General features: G+C 30.5%; 1 long non-coding RNA gene across 1 annotated transcript; it reads right to left on the bottom strand.

Moving 5' to 3' along the window:
- Positions 1–3,082: 3,082 nt before the first annotated feature.
- On the bottom strand, positions 3,083–17,333 carry LOC143235172 (uncharacterized). The gene is made up of 5 exons (XR_013018956.1): positions 17,310–17,333; positions 9,808–9,893; positions 7,414–7,550; positions 6,278–6,454; positions 3,083–4,692 (listed from the first exon to the last, which is right to left on the bottom strand). It is a non-coding gene; the product is annotated as an uncharacterized LOC143235172 (long non-coding RNA).
- Between the last annotated feature and the right edge of the window lie 555 nt (positions 17,334–17,888).

Genomic DNA, 17,888 nt, shown 5'->3' with positions numbered 1-17,888 from the left:
AAAATATTTTAATTAGATATAATATAAACTGGAGAATTGTTCCGCTGGTGTTGGCATTTCTTCAGTGTTTATTTAAACACACACACCAGAATGTTTCTCTTTGTGTTATCAGAGTGGACATGTTTAGATAACAAACACTGTAAACAAATTCGCAGGTTTAAATATGTGGATATCATCGATTTGTTTTCATAGAAATACAGCAGCAGAATGTGTAATTTTAAAGTTTTCTATCGTTTGGAATATTGACTTACTGTGACGTCACTTTGGGCTTTAGTTATTTGAGGCTTTTGAATTTGGACTTTATCCCCTCCTTGTTAATTGGTTGTCGTTAATCGAAATAAGGTTCGTAAAATATTCCGGATAAAAAGTTAATTGGTTGTTTTACTGAAAAAAACGATCAAACAACAACTATTCACAGTAAGATAATTTTCTACCATAAATGGATCACACTTGGACATATTTTAGTGTCATCTCACGACCACGATCGGCAAGTCATTAGCACGTTACACTCGTTTACAAGGACGAATTGTGCAAAATCACTTATGAAATCTACCAATATTTGATGATAGTTACAAGAAACGAGGCTTGTTTCTTTTAAAACGTGCGCTATCTATCGATTATGAAACCAAAAAAAACGATTTTCAATTGGCAATCTAATCCGTATTTCTTTATTGTCCAAATAATGTTCTTAATATGGCGTATTTGTATCCACTGTATGTCAGGCTGGAACAGTTTTCACTTGGGAATAGAGCTTTTATAATCCGTATGTAATTAATCTCTGGAAATAAATGGAAAGGCCTAGCAATTAATTAAGCATTACTTTCCTCACGCTTGAATAGGGTAATCATCATTAGATCAGGATTAGGGAACATCTTATTTTATGTAAGACCGTAGGTGAAATGGGAATAAGGAATATTAGTCTATCTTGAAGAAGATTTAATACTGAGAGTATTTGTTTTTGTATACAGAAGTTGTGTATCCGATATCATAAACGATTTTCAAACCTCACCACGTCGTTATAGCACGAGTCACTACGACCAGTCACTGTTGTATCTGATTATTGTACATCTTGAATATAGCTCTGTAGCAAAGTATGTATTGCAGATAACTCTGTCAAAAGACGTTCATGCTCAAAGTACACCAATTCTCCCTACCGGACCCCATAAGTTACCTAGTATACGAAGATGATGCTTCCTTTATGTAGTAAACAGAGAACTACACAAGGTGCTAAATATGGTGTGCTCACTGCGAGCTTCAAAACCCGATTTTTATTGTTATAAGCCCTTAAACTTATTGCTAAGCCACCTGGGGAAAGTATTATAAATCGTTTGATTGCACTTGTTGAGCTCCATGTTTTAGTTTTGAATGTTCACAAGCGTATTTTTTGCCTATCAAGGGGACAAGGTGATGGTTTCCAGCTTATTCAAGTAGTCCGAGTGTACAGAAATCCATAAGCACTGAGTTTGGCGACTTGACCTGCACGCATTCGTATAGAGTAGCACGAATAACCATTTCATTATACAACAAACTGAGTTACGTTCATGTGAGTAAATTGCATACACGTGCCAGGTCTCTTTAAAGATAGTCCTAGAATCCCCCGGCTGATACATAGTCCTTTATTTTCCAGTGCCAGTAAGTAGAAGAGATTTCGTCTTGAAAGTTCTAAAACCTCGATACGAATACATTTTTATGATATAAGTGTATGAAAATTTTACATCGGAAAAGATTATTGCAAAAACAATCAATTATGGATGGCACTCATACCTCCTACGAAACGGCAAAAAACAAATCTTAAAATATAGTCATGCACATTCTGTCCAATGTTGATTTAATATAAATCCTGTTTGTCAATAGACTTGACTTAAATATTGAAAACAGCTTTAATTCATTGTACTCATCCATTTGTTTGGACGTGTAATGTGTTTCCATGTGATGTACTATTTCAGCTATAAAACACATATTTGGTTTAAAATTATTACATATATTTCAATATAGTATATATAGATGAAAACGTAATACACATTGTAGGCTATGTTCACATTGAAGTTAACTCTCTTCTGAAATAGTTAAAAATAAAATATTCAATGAAATACTGAAAAAAATATACAAATAAAAAACAGTATTCGTAATGAACATATATATAATGTATGGTTGATAGTGAGGCGTAGTGTGTGTCTCGTGCGCCAGACATCCAAATCGGATGTTGTAATGTTCTTAAAATCAAATGACGTTTCTTTTACCATCTTTTTTTAATACTATTTCTTTCTGATTAAATTGAATCTTGTAATTCGGCGGTCATCATTTCACGGATTGCTGAATATTGGAGATCACTTGATTTTTTCTTAAATTCGTGTCTGACCTTTTCAACTTCTGAAATGAAATGAAGTAGATAACACGGTCTGCTAGACAAGCCTAGTGTGAATGTGTAGAATTCATGTGGTATTTATAATAAACGTCAGAAGTTTCAAGGACGGAAATGTGCACACCTAACGGAAGGTAAAGCAATTAGAAAATGTTTTATACTTTTACGTAATACGTCAATGTTTTATCCTATAGTATAATACAATAATGTGTTATGGTTTAATTTGTTGTTTTCGAAAATAAAAAAACATAACTATTAGAGATTAGTCAACATTGTGTATTGATTAATTATTAATGACTAGTCAACACTGCGTATTGATTAATTATTAATGATTAGTCAACACTGTGTATTGATTAATTATTAATGATTAATCAACACTGTATTGATTAATTATTTATGATTAGTCAACATTGTGTATTGATTAATTATTAATGATTAATCAACACTGTGTATTGATTAATTATTAATGATTAGTTAACACTGTGTATTGATTAATTATTAATGATTATTCAACACTGTGTATTGATTAATTACTAATAATAGTCAACACTGTATATTGATAAATTATTGATGATTAGTCAACACTGTGTATTGATTAATTATTAATGATTAGTCAACACTGTGTATTGATAAATTATTAATGACTAGTCAACACTGTGTATTGATTAATTATTAATGATTAGTTGATATTTATGGTATTTCATTGTTCATTTTCTCCTCTCTAATATTTAATTTGTTGATAATTTCCCAATAAACGTTTGAGCAACGTGAATACAAAGCCGTGTTCCACCAGATTTATCAGAATGACTTACAACTTTCACGTGCTAAGTAAGAACGTGTAACATATCAATGGCTTAGTTTGAGTTTGTTGTAAAATACGAGATTTACCTTTATGATTTTTTCATTTGTGATTTAACTTTTTAATGTTTTTTTTCTTATTTCACGGAAACCACGTACTGTAATATTTGTTCCAATCACCGAAGGTTCATGTTTATTAGATGTAAAATGTAATGAAATTGAGATTACTCCATATTCTTGAATTGTAAAACAGTGTGTGCCACTACGACAGATTGCTGTCCGTAAAGTAAAATAAGAAACTATTTTGTTGAATTACAAAATTCAACTTCGATTACGTTTTTTTCTGTATCTGTGCAGAGCGCGTGAAGGAAGATTCTAATCTCTGATCCACCCAAATTCATTCCATTACCACGACGACGACATTTGTGGAACGAAATTGTTTTTCAAGAAAACGTTAAAATATAACTACAAAGTCGACTGCCTTCAGTATTGTCAAGAGAGCTTAATAATTGCACATTGGAGTGTTTGTAGAACAAAGAAAGTGTTAGAAAATCTACTGCTAATTCCAATTTGGAACAACAATCTCACGTAAGAATTGAAGGTGATTACTCAGAGAGCTGGCGATGAAACTGAGTGTCTGAAGCAAACATTGACAGCTTCCCAGATTCACCTTGAATCCAGTGACTAGTTTCACGGGGCTCAATCACATGTGGCCACGTGCCTGTAAAGCGTCCCAGTAAAATTTTAATGGACTGTTTATTTGTTTGGTTGAATGTGGTCTTGGAAGTGACGTCCAGATGTGTGTTGTAAGAAAGTCCAGGAGATATTTTTTTTTCCTTCTTCACGAACCTTTGTGGCAACTGTACCGTCAGACAGTAATACATAATCTTTGTTATTGGAATAAACACGCTCATGTGTGCACGTTTCAAAGTTGGTTTGAAACAATGTGTTTAGAACGTATGACTACAGTAAACAACATTAAATAAATCCATGGAAAGTATAAGGCTTTTTTAAAAAATTCAAAACCAGGTAACACTCATAAATAGACATATTAAATAAATTTCTACACGTTCCAAGGTAACCTTAGTTGTAAACTTTTGTTTCAGTTGAATAAAGTTACCTGTAGTTTATAACATTAATGACCATCCAAATGTATGTATGTATGGAGGTATAATATGTTGATGAAAATATAATAGATATTATTTATCTTAGACATTTACAATAATTACGTGAACATTTTTTCTTATCTCTTACAACCAAAACTTTGAAACTAAAAAACACCCTTAAATCCAAGATATATTACAGGACCACAGTGAACCGTACTCTAGGACTGAACACGTAACGTAACATACTACTTATAAGAATCATTTCTTTTTCTGCTTCAGCAGAAAGCAGTTTCAAGGCACTGAATTGTTTTCGACACACAGCTCACACGCAAGAGAAGGCTTGTCTCGAAGACAGAACTCAACGTTGTGTTTTGATCACACTGCAGTAGAGAGAATATAACGTTGCGCTCTATCCTTTGTCGGCTTCTGAATAAAAACAGAAAAAAAAACGTGTGAGCGCGTTTCAAATACTACACTAAACTTATTTTTGAATCTTTCTAATTTGTAAAGAAAATGAGAATAGATTTAGTTCACTTGACAATCACCTGTTAGTACGTCATAATAATACGTTGTCTTTAATTAGTACATTATAATAATACCTTGTTTTTAATTAGTACATCATAATAATACGTTGTCTTCAATTAGTACGTCAGAGTAATACGTTGTCTTCAAGTACAACAATTTAACAGTAGAATGGTTTGGGATTGTAACATAAAAATATCTGAATCACGTAGATCCACAAATAAAGTTATAATATATACAACAAAATTGACAACAAGTACACATATATCAAATTATATAAGAGAGTGTTTGTTAAACATGAAACTTGTTTAAATGATACTTGAATACCAAAATGATATATATGTATTCGTAATCCACACCAGATGGATTCGTACAGTCTTACTTATGGATAACCACAGACAGCAGGGTTCGATCCGTTTATCAAGACGTCAGAGATAAGATTTCCTAAGCCAATTCAAGGGTTTATGTAACAGTAACAATTTATTGTACTACGTGACAGAAAATAATACTAAAACCAAGAAAGGTGATTAGTGGCTGTACTGGTTAGAAACATTTTTACTTAAGCAAACCAGTCGGTTCTGAAGTAACATCATGTTGTACTGGATAACAAGTCGTATCATGTCGTACTGGATAACATAAGTCGTATCATGTTGTACTGGATAACAAGTCGTATCATGTCGTACTGGATAACATAAGTCGTATCATGTTGTACTGGATAACAAGTCGTATCATGTCGTACTGGATAACATAAGTCGTATCATATCGTACTGGATAACAAGTCGTATCATGTTGTACTGGATAACATAAGTCGTATCATGTCGTACTGGATAACATAAGTCGTATCATGTCGTACTGGATAACAAGTCGTATCATGTCGTACTGGATAACATAAGTCGTATCATGTCGTACTGGATAACAAGTCGTATGATGTCGTACTGGATAACATAAGTCGTATGATGTCGTACTGGATAACAAGTCGTATCATGTTGTACTGGATAACGTAAGTCGTATCATGTCGTACTGGATGACATAAATTATGTCATGTCATACTAGATGACATAAATAATGTCATGTCGTACTATATGACATAAATAATGTCATGTCGTACTGGATGACATAACTACTGTCATGTCGTACTGGATGACGTAAATAATGTCATGTCGTACTGGATGACATAAACCTGGGCTGATATCGAAAAGTAGTTCACTGAAGTGGTTTTCATGAAACAAACACATGTTATAAGTTATTCCAAACTGATATAGAGGAAAGGTACCCTCCCACCAAGCCATATAACTCAAAATCAACCATTCTGAACGTTAAACCCAAGGTTTTACAACTATATTTCATACAAATTCTTGTTTGAAAATCTTCAAACGTTTATGAAAATGAGATTCACCTTAAGGAAAAGCTTAAGATAATTTTTAGCTAAAGAGAAAGTCTATTTCTGTACATACACACACATGTATAAAACATAATCGCTATCACTTACTTCCTTAGTTTTAACTGTAATTTCTTTGTTTTTATCTCCAACGCTTCGTAGCTGCGTCGTTTCGACTGGCTCCACTGTTTTCTTTTCTCTTTCACTGATGGTTTTAACAGCAAGAAACGTTGATGAAACACCTTCATGCGCCATCCCTTCTCTTACCCCACTGTCACCCTCCTGCCACTGAAATAAATACATAGTCATAGAGAGTATCTATGAAATTTTGGGGTAGTGTTGTAATCAGTTATTTAACACAGAACATAAAAGACGTTAAACTAATAAAACAGATGAAACATTAGCTTTGAATATTACTTCTTACTAAACAATATCACACATAATTAAACAAAGTGATTTATATTATTATTTATATAATTATTTATATAATTATTTATATAGCTATTTATATGACTGTTGATATAATTATTCATTATATCTGTTTATATAATTATTCATATAGCTATTTATATGACTGTTTATATAATTATTCATATAGTATATATGACTATTATTTATTCATACAACTATTTATGACTATTTATATAATTATTTATATAGCTATTTATATGACTGTTGATATAATTATTCATATAGCTATTTATATGACTGTTTATATAATTATTCATATAGCTATTTATATGACTGTTTATATAATTATTCATATAGCTATTTATATGACTATTTGTATAATTATTCATACAACTATTTATGACTATTTATATAATTATTTATATAGCTATTTATATGACTGTTGATATAATTATTCATATAGCTATTTATATGACTGTTCATGTAATTATTCATACAACTATTTATATGACTCTTTATATAATTATTTATATGACTGTTTATATAATTATTTATATGACTATTTATATAATTATTCATATAACTATTTATATGACTGTTTATATAATTATTCATATATCTATTTCTGTTAAATTAAATCAATTTCTTTGAAACGCCACGTTTTCGTAGCCTCAATAATAAAACTACATCAAAAAATGGAAGAAGTTTGGTCATTGTGTTCATCATATTTCTATACAACAACTGATTGTTTGATGTATCATTAAAAAAGACGATTCTTTTCATTACAGTATTGAAGTTCAAAGATGTTACAACTGTTCTATGAACTGTTGTCGTACTCGAACAATTTCTGATGAAGCGAATAGTGGTCGTCTATTCATCGTTAAAATAACTTCCTCTGGAGTCTTCCTAGGGTGGAATTCTACTGCCAAAGTACGAGTCCATTTTGCACTTACGTGTGTGACGTCAGGAGGTCCTAACAAAATAGAAAGCTGGTAAACTGATCTCCCATAACAATGTAACATTAATAATATAAAATGCTTTACTATTTGTTCCTCAGGACGTTTTGTAATGTACGTCTCTCAATCTTATTTTTACGTAGAAAGACAAACAAGGCACTAGTATAGGGTGTATCACAAAGTTCAGTGAACATCTAAAAACAACACAAAACAATATTTTCCATATACGTTTGATCGTGATAATCGACAAACCGAACTTGTAAGTTTGGCTTATAAATATATCTTAATTTGCTAACCCTTATATAAATATATCTTAATATACTAACCCTAATATAAATATATCTTAATTTACTAACCCTTATATAAATATATCTTAATATACTAACCCTAATATAAATATATCTTAATTTACTAACCCTCATATATATATCTTAATTTACTAACCCTTATATAAATATATCATAATTTACTAACCCTTATATAAATATATCTTAATTTACTAACCCTTATATAAATATATCTTAATTTACTAACCCTTATATAAATATATCTTAATTTATAACTTAATATATATATCTTAATTTACTAACCCTTATATAAATATATCTTAATTTACTAACCCTTATATAAATATATCTTAATTTACTAATCATTATATAAATATATCATAATTTACTAATCCTTATATAAATATATCTTAATATACTATCCCTTATATAAATATATCTTAATTTACTAACCCTTATATAAATATATCTTAATTTACTAACCCCTATATAAATATATCTTAATTTACTAACCCTTATATAAATATATCATAATTTACTAACCCTTATATAAATACATCTTAATTTACTAACCTTTATATAAATATATCTTAATTTACTAACCCTTACATAAATATATCTTAATTTACTAACCCTTATATAAATATATCTTCATTTACTAACCCTTATATAAATATATCTTAATAAATTATCTAACCCCCTATATAAATATATCTTGATTTACTAACCCTTATATAAATATATCTTAATTTACTAACCCTTATATAAATATATCATAATTTACTAACCCCTATATAAATATATCTTAATTTACCAACCCTTATATAAATATATCATAATTTACTAACCCTTATATAAATATATCTTAATTTACTAACCCTTATATATATATATCTTAATTTACTAACCCTTATATAAATATATCTTAATATACTAACCCTAATATAAATATATCTTAATTTACTAACCCTTATATAAATATATCATAATTTACTAACCCTTATATAAATATATCTTGATTTTACTAACCCTATATAAATATATCTTGATTTAATAACCCTTATATAAATATATCTTAATTTACTAACCCTTATATAAATATATCTTAATTTACTAACCCTTATATAAATATATCTTAATTTACTAACCCTATATAAATATATCTTAATTTACCAACCCTTATATAAATATATCATAATTTACTAACCCTTATATAAATATATCTTAATTTACTAACCCTTATATATATATATCTTAATTTACTAACCCTTATATAAATATATCTTAATTTACTAACCCTTATATATATATATCTTAATTTACTAACCCTTATATAAATATATCTTAATGTACTAACCCTAATATAAATATATCTTAATTTACTAACCCTAATATAAATATATCTTAATTTACTAACCCTTATATAAATATATCTTAATATACTAACCCTAATATAAATATATCTTAATTTACTAACCCTTATATAAATATATCTTAATTTACTAACCCTTATATAAATATATCTTGATTTACTAACCCTATATAAATATATCTTGATTTACTAACCCTATATATATATATCTTAATTTACTAACCCTTATATAAATATATCTTGATTTACTAACCCTATATAAATATATCTTGAATTTACTAACCTGCCTATATAAATATATCTTGATTTACTAACCCTTATATAAATATATCATAATTTACTAACCCTTATATAAATATATCTTAATTTACTAACCCTTATATATATATATCTTAATTCACTAACCCTTATATAAATATATCTTAATTTACTAACCCCTATATAAATATATCTTAATTTACTAACACCTATATAAATATATCTTGATTTACTAACCCTTATATAAATATATCATAATTTACTAACCCTTATATAAATATATCTTAATTTACTAACCTTTACATAAATATATCATAATTTACTAACCCTTATATAAATATACCTTAATATACTAACCAGAAAAATCGTGTTTCGTTGAAACAAGGTCAAGAAACTGAGCGTCATATCTGGAAGTCTCCCCTTCTTTCTCAGAGTCAAGTTGTCTAAGTTAGAAAATAATCTATAATCAGAATATAACTTTAGTTATAAAGCTAGCTATTCAAAAACGCCAAAATGTATACCTATTTCTTAAGGTGTGAAGATAGTTTATGATACCACGCCATTATAGCTTATGTCACAACGAAACTTCTCATTCTATGTTACATTCATTAGAGCCTATGTCACAACGAAACTTCTCATTCTATGTTACATTCATTAGAGCCTATGTCACAACGAAACTTCTTACTCTATGTTACATTCATTAGAGCCTATGTGACAACGAAACTTCTCATTCTATGTTACATTCATTAGAGCCTATGTCACAACAAAACTTCTTACTCTATGTTACATTCATTAGAGCCTATGTTACAACGAAACTTCTCATTCTATGTTACATTCATTAGAGCTTATGTCACAAAGAATTTTCTTACCCTATCTTACATTCATTAGAGCCTATGTCACAACGAATCTCTCATTCTATGTTACATTCATTAGAGCCTATGTCACAACGAAACTTCTTACTCTATGTTACATTCATTAGAGCCTATGTCACAACAGAAACTTCTCATTCTATGTTACATTCATTAGAGCCTATGTCACAACAGATCTTCTCATTCTATGTTACATTCATTAGAGCCTATGTCACAACGAAACTTCTCATTCTATGTCACAACGAAACTTCTCATTCTATGTTACATTCATTAGAGCCTATGTCACAACGAAACTTCTCATTCTATGTTACATTCATTAGAGCCTATGTCACAGCAGAAACTTCTCATTCTATGTTACATTCATTAGAGACTATGTCACAACGAAACTTCTCATTCTATGTTACATTCATTAGAGCCTATGTCACAACGAAACTTCTTACTCTATGTTACATTCATTAGAGCCTATGTCACAACGAAACTTCTTACTCTATGTTACATTCATTAGAGCCTATGTCACAACGAAACTTCTTACTCTATGTTACATTCATTAGAGCCTATGTCACAACGAAACTTCTCATTCTATGTTACATTCATTAGAGCCTATGTCAGAACGAAACTTCTTACTCTATGTTACATTAATTAGAGCCTATGTCACAACGAAACTTCTCATTCTATGTTACATTCATTAGAGCCTATGTCACAACAGAAACTTCTCATTCTATGTTACATTCATTAGAGCCTATGTCACAACGAGAAACTTCTCATTCTATGTTACATTCATTAGAGCCTATGTCCCAACGAAACTTCTCATTCTATGTTACATTCATTAGAGCCTATGTCACAACGAAACTTCTCATTCTATGTTACATTCATTAGAGACTATGTCACAACGAAACTTCTCATTCTATGTTACATTCATTAGAGACTATGTGGCAACGAAACTTCTCATTCTATGTTACATTCATTAGAGACTATGTGACAACGAAACTTCTCATTCTATGTTACATTCATTAGAGCCTATGTCACAACGAAACTTCTTACTCTATCTTACATTCATTAGAGCCTATGTCACAACGAAACTTCTTACTCTATCTTACATTCATTAGAGCCTATGTCAGGACGAAAATTCTTACTCTATGTTACATTCATTAGAGCCTATGTCACAACGAAACTTCTCATTCTATCTTACATTCATTAGAGACTATGTCACAACGAAACTTCTCATTCTATGTTACATTCATTAGAGCCTATGTCACAACAGAAACTTCTCATTCTATGTTACATTCATTAGAGACTATGTGACAACTTCTTACTCTATGAGAATTAGAGCTTCTCATTCTATGTTACATTCATTAGAGCCTATGTCACAACGAAACTTCTCATTCTATCTTACATTCATTAGAGACTATGTGACAACGAAACTTCTCATTCTATGTTACATTCATTAGAGCCTATGTCACAACGAAACTTCTCATTCTATGTTACATTCATTAGAGCCTATGTCAGAACTGAAACTTCTTACTCTATGTTACATTCATTAGAGCCTATGTCACAACTTCTTACTCTATGTTACATTCATTAGAAACTTCTTACTCTATGTTACATTCATTAGAGCCTATGTCACAACGAAACTTCTCATTCTATGTTACATTCATTAGAGCCTATGTCAGAACAGAATTCATTAGAGCTTCTTATTCTATGTTACATTCATTAGAGCCTATGTCACAACTAGAAACTTCTCATTCTATCTTACATTCATTAGAGACTATGTGACAACAGAAACTTCTCATTCTATGTTACATTCATTAGAGCCTATGTCACAACGAAACTTCTTACTCTATGTTACATTCATTAGAGCCTATGTTACAACGAAACTTCTCATTCTATGTTACATTCATTAGAGACTATGTCACAACGAAACTTCTCATTCTATGTTACATTCATTAGAGCCTATGTCACAACGAAACTTCTCATTCTATGTTACATTCATTAGAGCCTATGTCACAACGAAACTTCTCATTCTATGTTACATTCATTAGAGCCTATGTCACAACGAAACTTCTTACTCTATGTTACATTCATTAGAGCCTATGTTACAACGAAACTTCTCATTCTATGTTACATTCATTAGAGCTTATGTCACAAAGAATCTTCTTACTCTATCTTACATTCATTAGAGCCTATGTCACAACGAATTATCTCATTCTATGTTACATTCATTAGAGCCTATGTCACAAAGAATCTTCTTACTCTATCTTACATTCATTAGAGCCTATGTCACAACGAATCTTCTCATTCTATGTTACATTCATTAGAGCCTATGTCACAACGAAACTTCTCATTCCATGTTACATTCATTAGAGCCTATGTCACAACGAAACTTCTTACTCTATCTTACATTCATTAGAGCCTATGTCACAACGAAACTTCTTACTCTATGTTACATTCATTAGAGCCTATATCAGAACGAAACTTCTTACTCTATGTTACATTCATTAGAGCCTATGTTACAACGAAACTTCTCATTCTATGTTACATTCATTAGAGCCTATGTCACAACGAAACTTCTTACTCTATCTTACATTCATTAGAGCCTATGTCACAACGAATCTTCTCATTCTATGTTACATTCATTAGAGCCTATGTCACAACGAAACTTCTCATTCTATGTTACATTCATTAGAGCCTATGTCACAACGAAACTTCTCATTCTATGTTACATTCATTAGAGCCTATGTCACAACGAAACTTCTCATTCTATGTTACATTCATTAGAGCCTATGTCACAACGAAACTTCTCATTCTATGTTACATTCATTAGAGCCTATGTCACAACGAAACTTCTCATTCTATGTTACATTCATTAGAGCCTATGTCACAACGAAACTTCTCATTCTATGTTACATTCATTAGAGACTATGTCACAACGAAACTTCTCATTCTATGTTACATTCATTAGAGCCTATGTCACAACGAAACTTCTCATTCTATGTTACATTCATTAGAGCCTATGTCACAACGAAACTTCTCATTCTATGTTACATTCATTAGAGACTATGTCACAACGAAACTTCTCACTCTATGTTACATTTTATCGATATACCTGCGTTTCTTTTAGAAAAGGTTTTCTCGTAAGACTGTCATATCTAAAGTGCATCACTTCTTTCTGCATGGTTTCCATTACCCATATAATGTATGGAAAGGTTTCCCAGTGCCCATTTTAATAGTGTAACTATACATAAGTCTACAAGTAGGTGCTGCATAGAGACTTAATCAGTATTTTTTTTATGCACAGAATATTATGAAAACCTGTTTCATCGTCCATCTGCTACAGACATACGAAGGTTGAATAGATACGTCGTAGAATCAGCTTGTGCTACGTTACTAAATGAGAGTGGAGATCCTATTTAGACTGTACAGGTAAATGTTTACCCTTCCCCGTGGTCATTATGATTTTGCTTTCACCTGTTAAAAGATGCCGTAGTTTGCTTACGTCAGTTGAGATACGACTTATTAAAGGTTTCTTTTTGATTGTCCTAGTGCCTCAACTTGATTCATATGTTATGTTTTTTTTTCCAATTCTGTTAAATAACACGAGAGATATTCCCATCTTCCTGATCTTAAATCGACGATCTGAACATACCCTAATGATTTGAGTGTTACATACTCAGTATTAGGTGGTACCACAGTTTCCACGTAATGCCAAACACTTTTGATACATGTAGTACCACTCCGACTTGATATCGAGGTAGGCTGTTGCGAAGTAACTGAACGACATTTTATATTCAACATTGTTTTAACATAATGCACTAGACCTCCTTGATAATGAATATTTCCACTACACATGATATGAACGTGTACTCTCAAGATGGCTTGAAGATGACCTAAGAAAGTTGAAACGACATCCTGTACTTTGTTGTAATTAAAGTGGTAATACCAATAGCAGTCATTTTGAGAATACACGTTTACTTCAAGTGGATTTATCTTGCAGTAACTCGTGCAGTTAAGTTACTGGAACATGAATCATAATAAATCATAAAACATGAATCACAAGTTTAACGTGAACTTTAAATAGTATTTTTAATATTTTAAAAACCATGTACTGGTGAACTATTTTTTATGTTTGCTGGTTTCCCTCATTTCGAAGAAATATAACATTTATTAAAAAAGTATTCTAAAATACATAGTTTGAATGCCATACATTCAATATGTGGTTTATTAAGGGTAGAAACAACAGTTAGAAGTATCTCTTGTTTAACAATTTTCATTTCTCAAAAAATAATAATTTTACGTTATTCCATCAAATTTTCTTTTGGAAACACCAGTCGGAGGTTGAGTTTCACTTCTCAATATTTACTGCTTGAAGCAATAATTCCACCACAATTTGTTAGCGTTCTACATTACTTAGTTTCATTAGATCAGAAAAGATTAAATGAAAAGACATGAAATGTAGAACAGAAACACTTGTACAATGTCATCATATGTAGAAGAGAAACACTTGTACAATGTCATCATATGTAAGAAGAGAAACACTTGACAAATGTCGTTATATGTAAGAGAGAATCACTTGTACTATGTTATTACATGAAGAAGAGAAAAACTTGTACTATAACCTTACAGGTAAGATAGAAACACTTGTACTATGTCATTATATGTAGAAGAAAACACTCTTACGATGTCATTATATGTTAGAGAGAAACACTTGTACTATGTCATTATATGTAGAAAAGAAACATTTACGATGTCATTATATGTTAGAGAGAAACACTTTTACAATGTCATCACATGTAGAAGAGAAACACTCTTACTATGTCATTATATGTTAGAGAGAAACACTTTTACAATGTCATCATATGTAAGAAAGAAACACGTATACTATGTCATTCTATGTAGAAGAAAAACACTTTTATGATGTCTTTATATGTAGAACAGAAACACTTGTGCTATGTCATTATATGTTGAAGAGAACACTTTTAATATGTCATTATATGTTGAAGAGAACACTTTTAATATGTCATTATAGTTAAGAGAAAAACACTTTTACAATGTCATTATATGTAAGAGAGAAACACTTGTACTATATCATTAAATGTAGAAGACAAATACATTTACGATGTCATTAAATGTAAAAGAAAAACACTTGCTGTATGTCATTATATGTAGAACAGAAGCACTTGTATTATATCATTATAAGTAGAAGAGAAACATTTTTACGATGTCGTTATACGTAGAAGAGAAACACTTGTACAATGTTACAACATATCCTTATTTGCCATACAGTGCTGGTATATTGTTATTTATCCATATTATCCACTATAAAATTAATTCGCCAACACTTTTATTCGATTGAAGATTACCTTTGAATGGAATTATTATTGATGGATAAAAAATGCATTTTTTTAAATGTCCACTCAGAAGAGTTAAAATAATCACCTGACCTGCTTTTTAAAAATTTAAACTAATTTAAAACCACTTCAAAAATAATTTGCCAGAATGCGCCCGCTTGCGAAACAATTGATTATTACGAGCTCTGGCCATTAATAAACGCAATTCGTGGTTTATTATAACTTATTATCACTTAGAGAAAAATATTTCGTCTTTATGTCCAACTAATGCCCTCAGTTACTTGTCACTAAGTAAAAACCTATGACCTTTGTTACTAAATGAGAATCTTTAACCATAGTTAAATATTTATGACTCTTGTCACGGTATAAAAACCTATGACAAGATTTAAAACATTGCCTGTTCTTTGAGACAACCAAAAATTCAAACATTTAATTATATAGCGTTGGTAATACATAAACTTGTTTCTGTCACTGATAAAATTCCTAAAGAAATAAGTTTGACTTCGTTAAATGGAAAGCAAAGCCAGTGAGGGCATTTAATCAAATCGATTTCGTTACGAAACAAATGTTCTGTTTCATGTACACCATTCAATTCTACTTTATATATACATTATTAAATATTATGTAAGCTGAAAAACTATCTGTGTTGTATAAACCATTACATTTTGTGTAATGTACACTATTAAATTTTATCCTATATGTATTATTATATTTAAATTACATACCTTTCTGTGTTATTAATAATACAGAACACATTAACAGGATCTCTGTTTGTTAGAAGTTTGCTGTCTACTAAAACAGAAGTGAACTTTAAAATCAGTTTTTCCTTAAGTAACCGCATCCTTCATCGCTTGCGTACATTTTCATTAAAGGCTGTCGTGACGAATCTTGGATCTTCTGCGACCATGTTGATATGTTTATTATTCCAGAGAAGGCAATCCCCGTGATATATATAGGGTTGTAGTTCAATTAGCGAATTTAATTTAGTTAAGTGTCCTTACATAAGGCTTAAGACCCGACTAGTAACCCTTCCTTCATTGAACGACGATGTATTCGATCCTGTGTGAGTGGATGAGTGATGGAAGTCTTACTTCGTTTAGTATTTAATCTTATCACACTAGAAATCTCTGTAGGACGTTAATATTCAAGCAGTATACACACGAACTCCATATTATATTGATAAGATTAGCACATGAACTCCGTATTCTATGACTAGTACAATGTGCATGTGAATTTTATATCATATTGTAAATATTTTCAAATAAAGTACATACTATATTGATGATACAATATTAACACGAACTCTATATTTTATTGTTGGTACGATGTGCACATAAATTTTATATTCTATTGTGGAGGTACGCGATATTCCATTGTTACGACGTGTAGATATATTCTATACTCTATGGCGGTTGAAATGAATCAATGAATATGGTTTATGGTCGTGTACTTTCTAAACTAAGCTCACAAGTAGATCGTTTTACTTCTGTTTAGTTTAAAGTGACTTTAGATGTTTTAAGAGTGAAATAATTAACCAAAATTATCTACAATTAAATACGTTACACAATTAGTTTTACTTCTGTTTGGTTTAAGATGACTTTACGGGTATTAAAAGTAAAATAAATAACCAAAACTGTCCACTTACTTGTCTGTTTCTTCAGACTCTTTGATGTCTATATGACAGAAGGATGTATTTCATTAATATTTCTCAGTACATGAAAATATATGAATATAACAATAGAAATGATCTGTGAATCTATACTACACAGTTTGGTTCAATAATTATGATTTTAAAACCAACCAGAGTGCGGTTCTTCACTGTTGGAGGAATCCATTAAACATAACTGTCACACTTTTTATTGTAGGAGATGCTCACTTAAACGTCACTGTCACAGTTTTTATTGTTGGAGATGCTCGTTTAAACTTTACTGTAACGCGTTTTATTGTTGGAGATGATCGTTTAAACGTCACTGTCACACTTTTTATTGTTTCATTCAAACGTCACTATCACAGTTGTTATTGTTGGAGATGCTCGTTTAAACGTTACTGTCAAATGATTTTCAGGATGTCTGTAAGATTTATAGGGGTCAAGTTCGGACACCAGAATGACTATACGTAGATGGTGGCAAAGCATATACTATGATCGGGATCTTTTAAAAGCTTTTCGACATCTATAATGTATGTAATCAGTTTTTCAGCACGATATGTGATCGTGAGTTTTTAT

The sequence above is a fragment of the Tachypleus tridentatus genome, chromosome 12 (assembly GCF_004210375.1).
Source record: "Tachypleus tridentatus isolate NWPU-2018 chromosome 12, ASM421037v1, whole genome shotgun sequence".
Lineage (NCBI taxonomy): Eukaryota > Metazoa > Arthropoda > Merostomata > Xiphosura > Limulidae > Tachypleus > Tachypleus tridentatus.
Note: the sequence above shows the minus strand (reverse complement) of the source record. Positions and strands in the feature narration are given on the sequence as shown.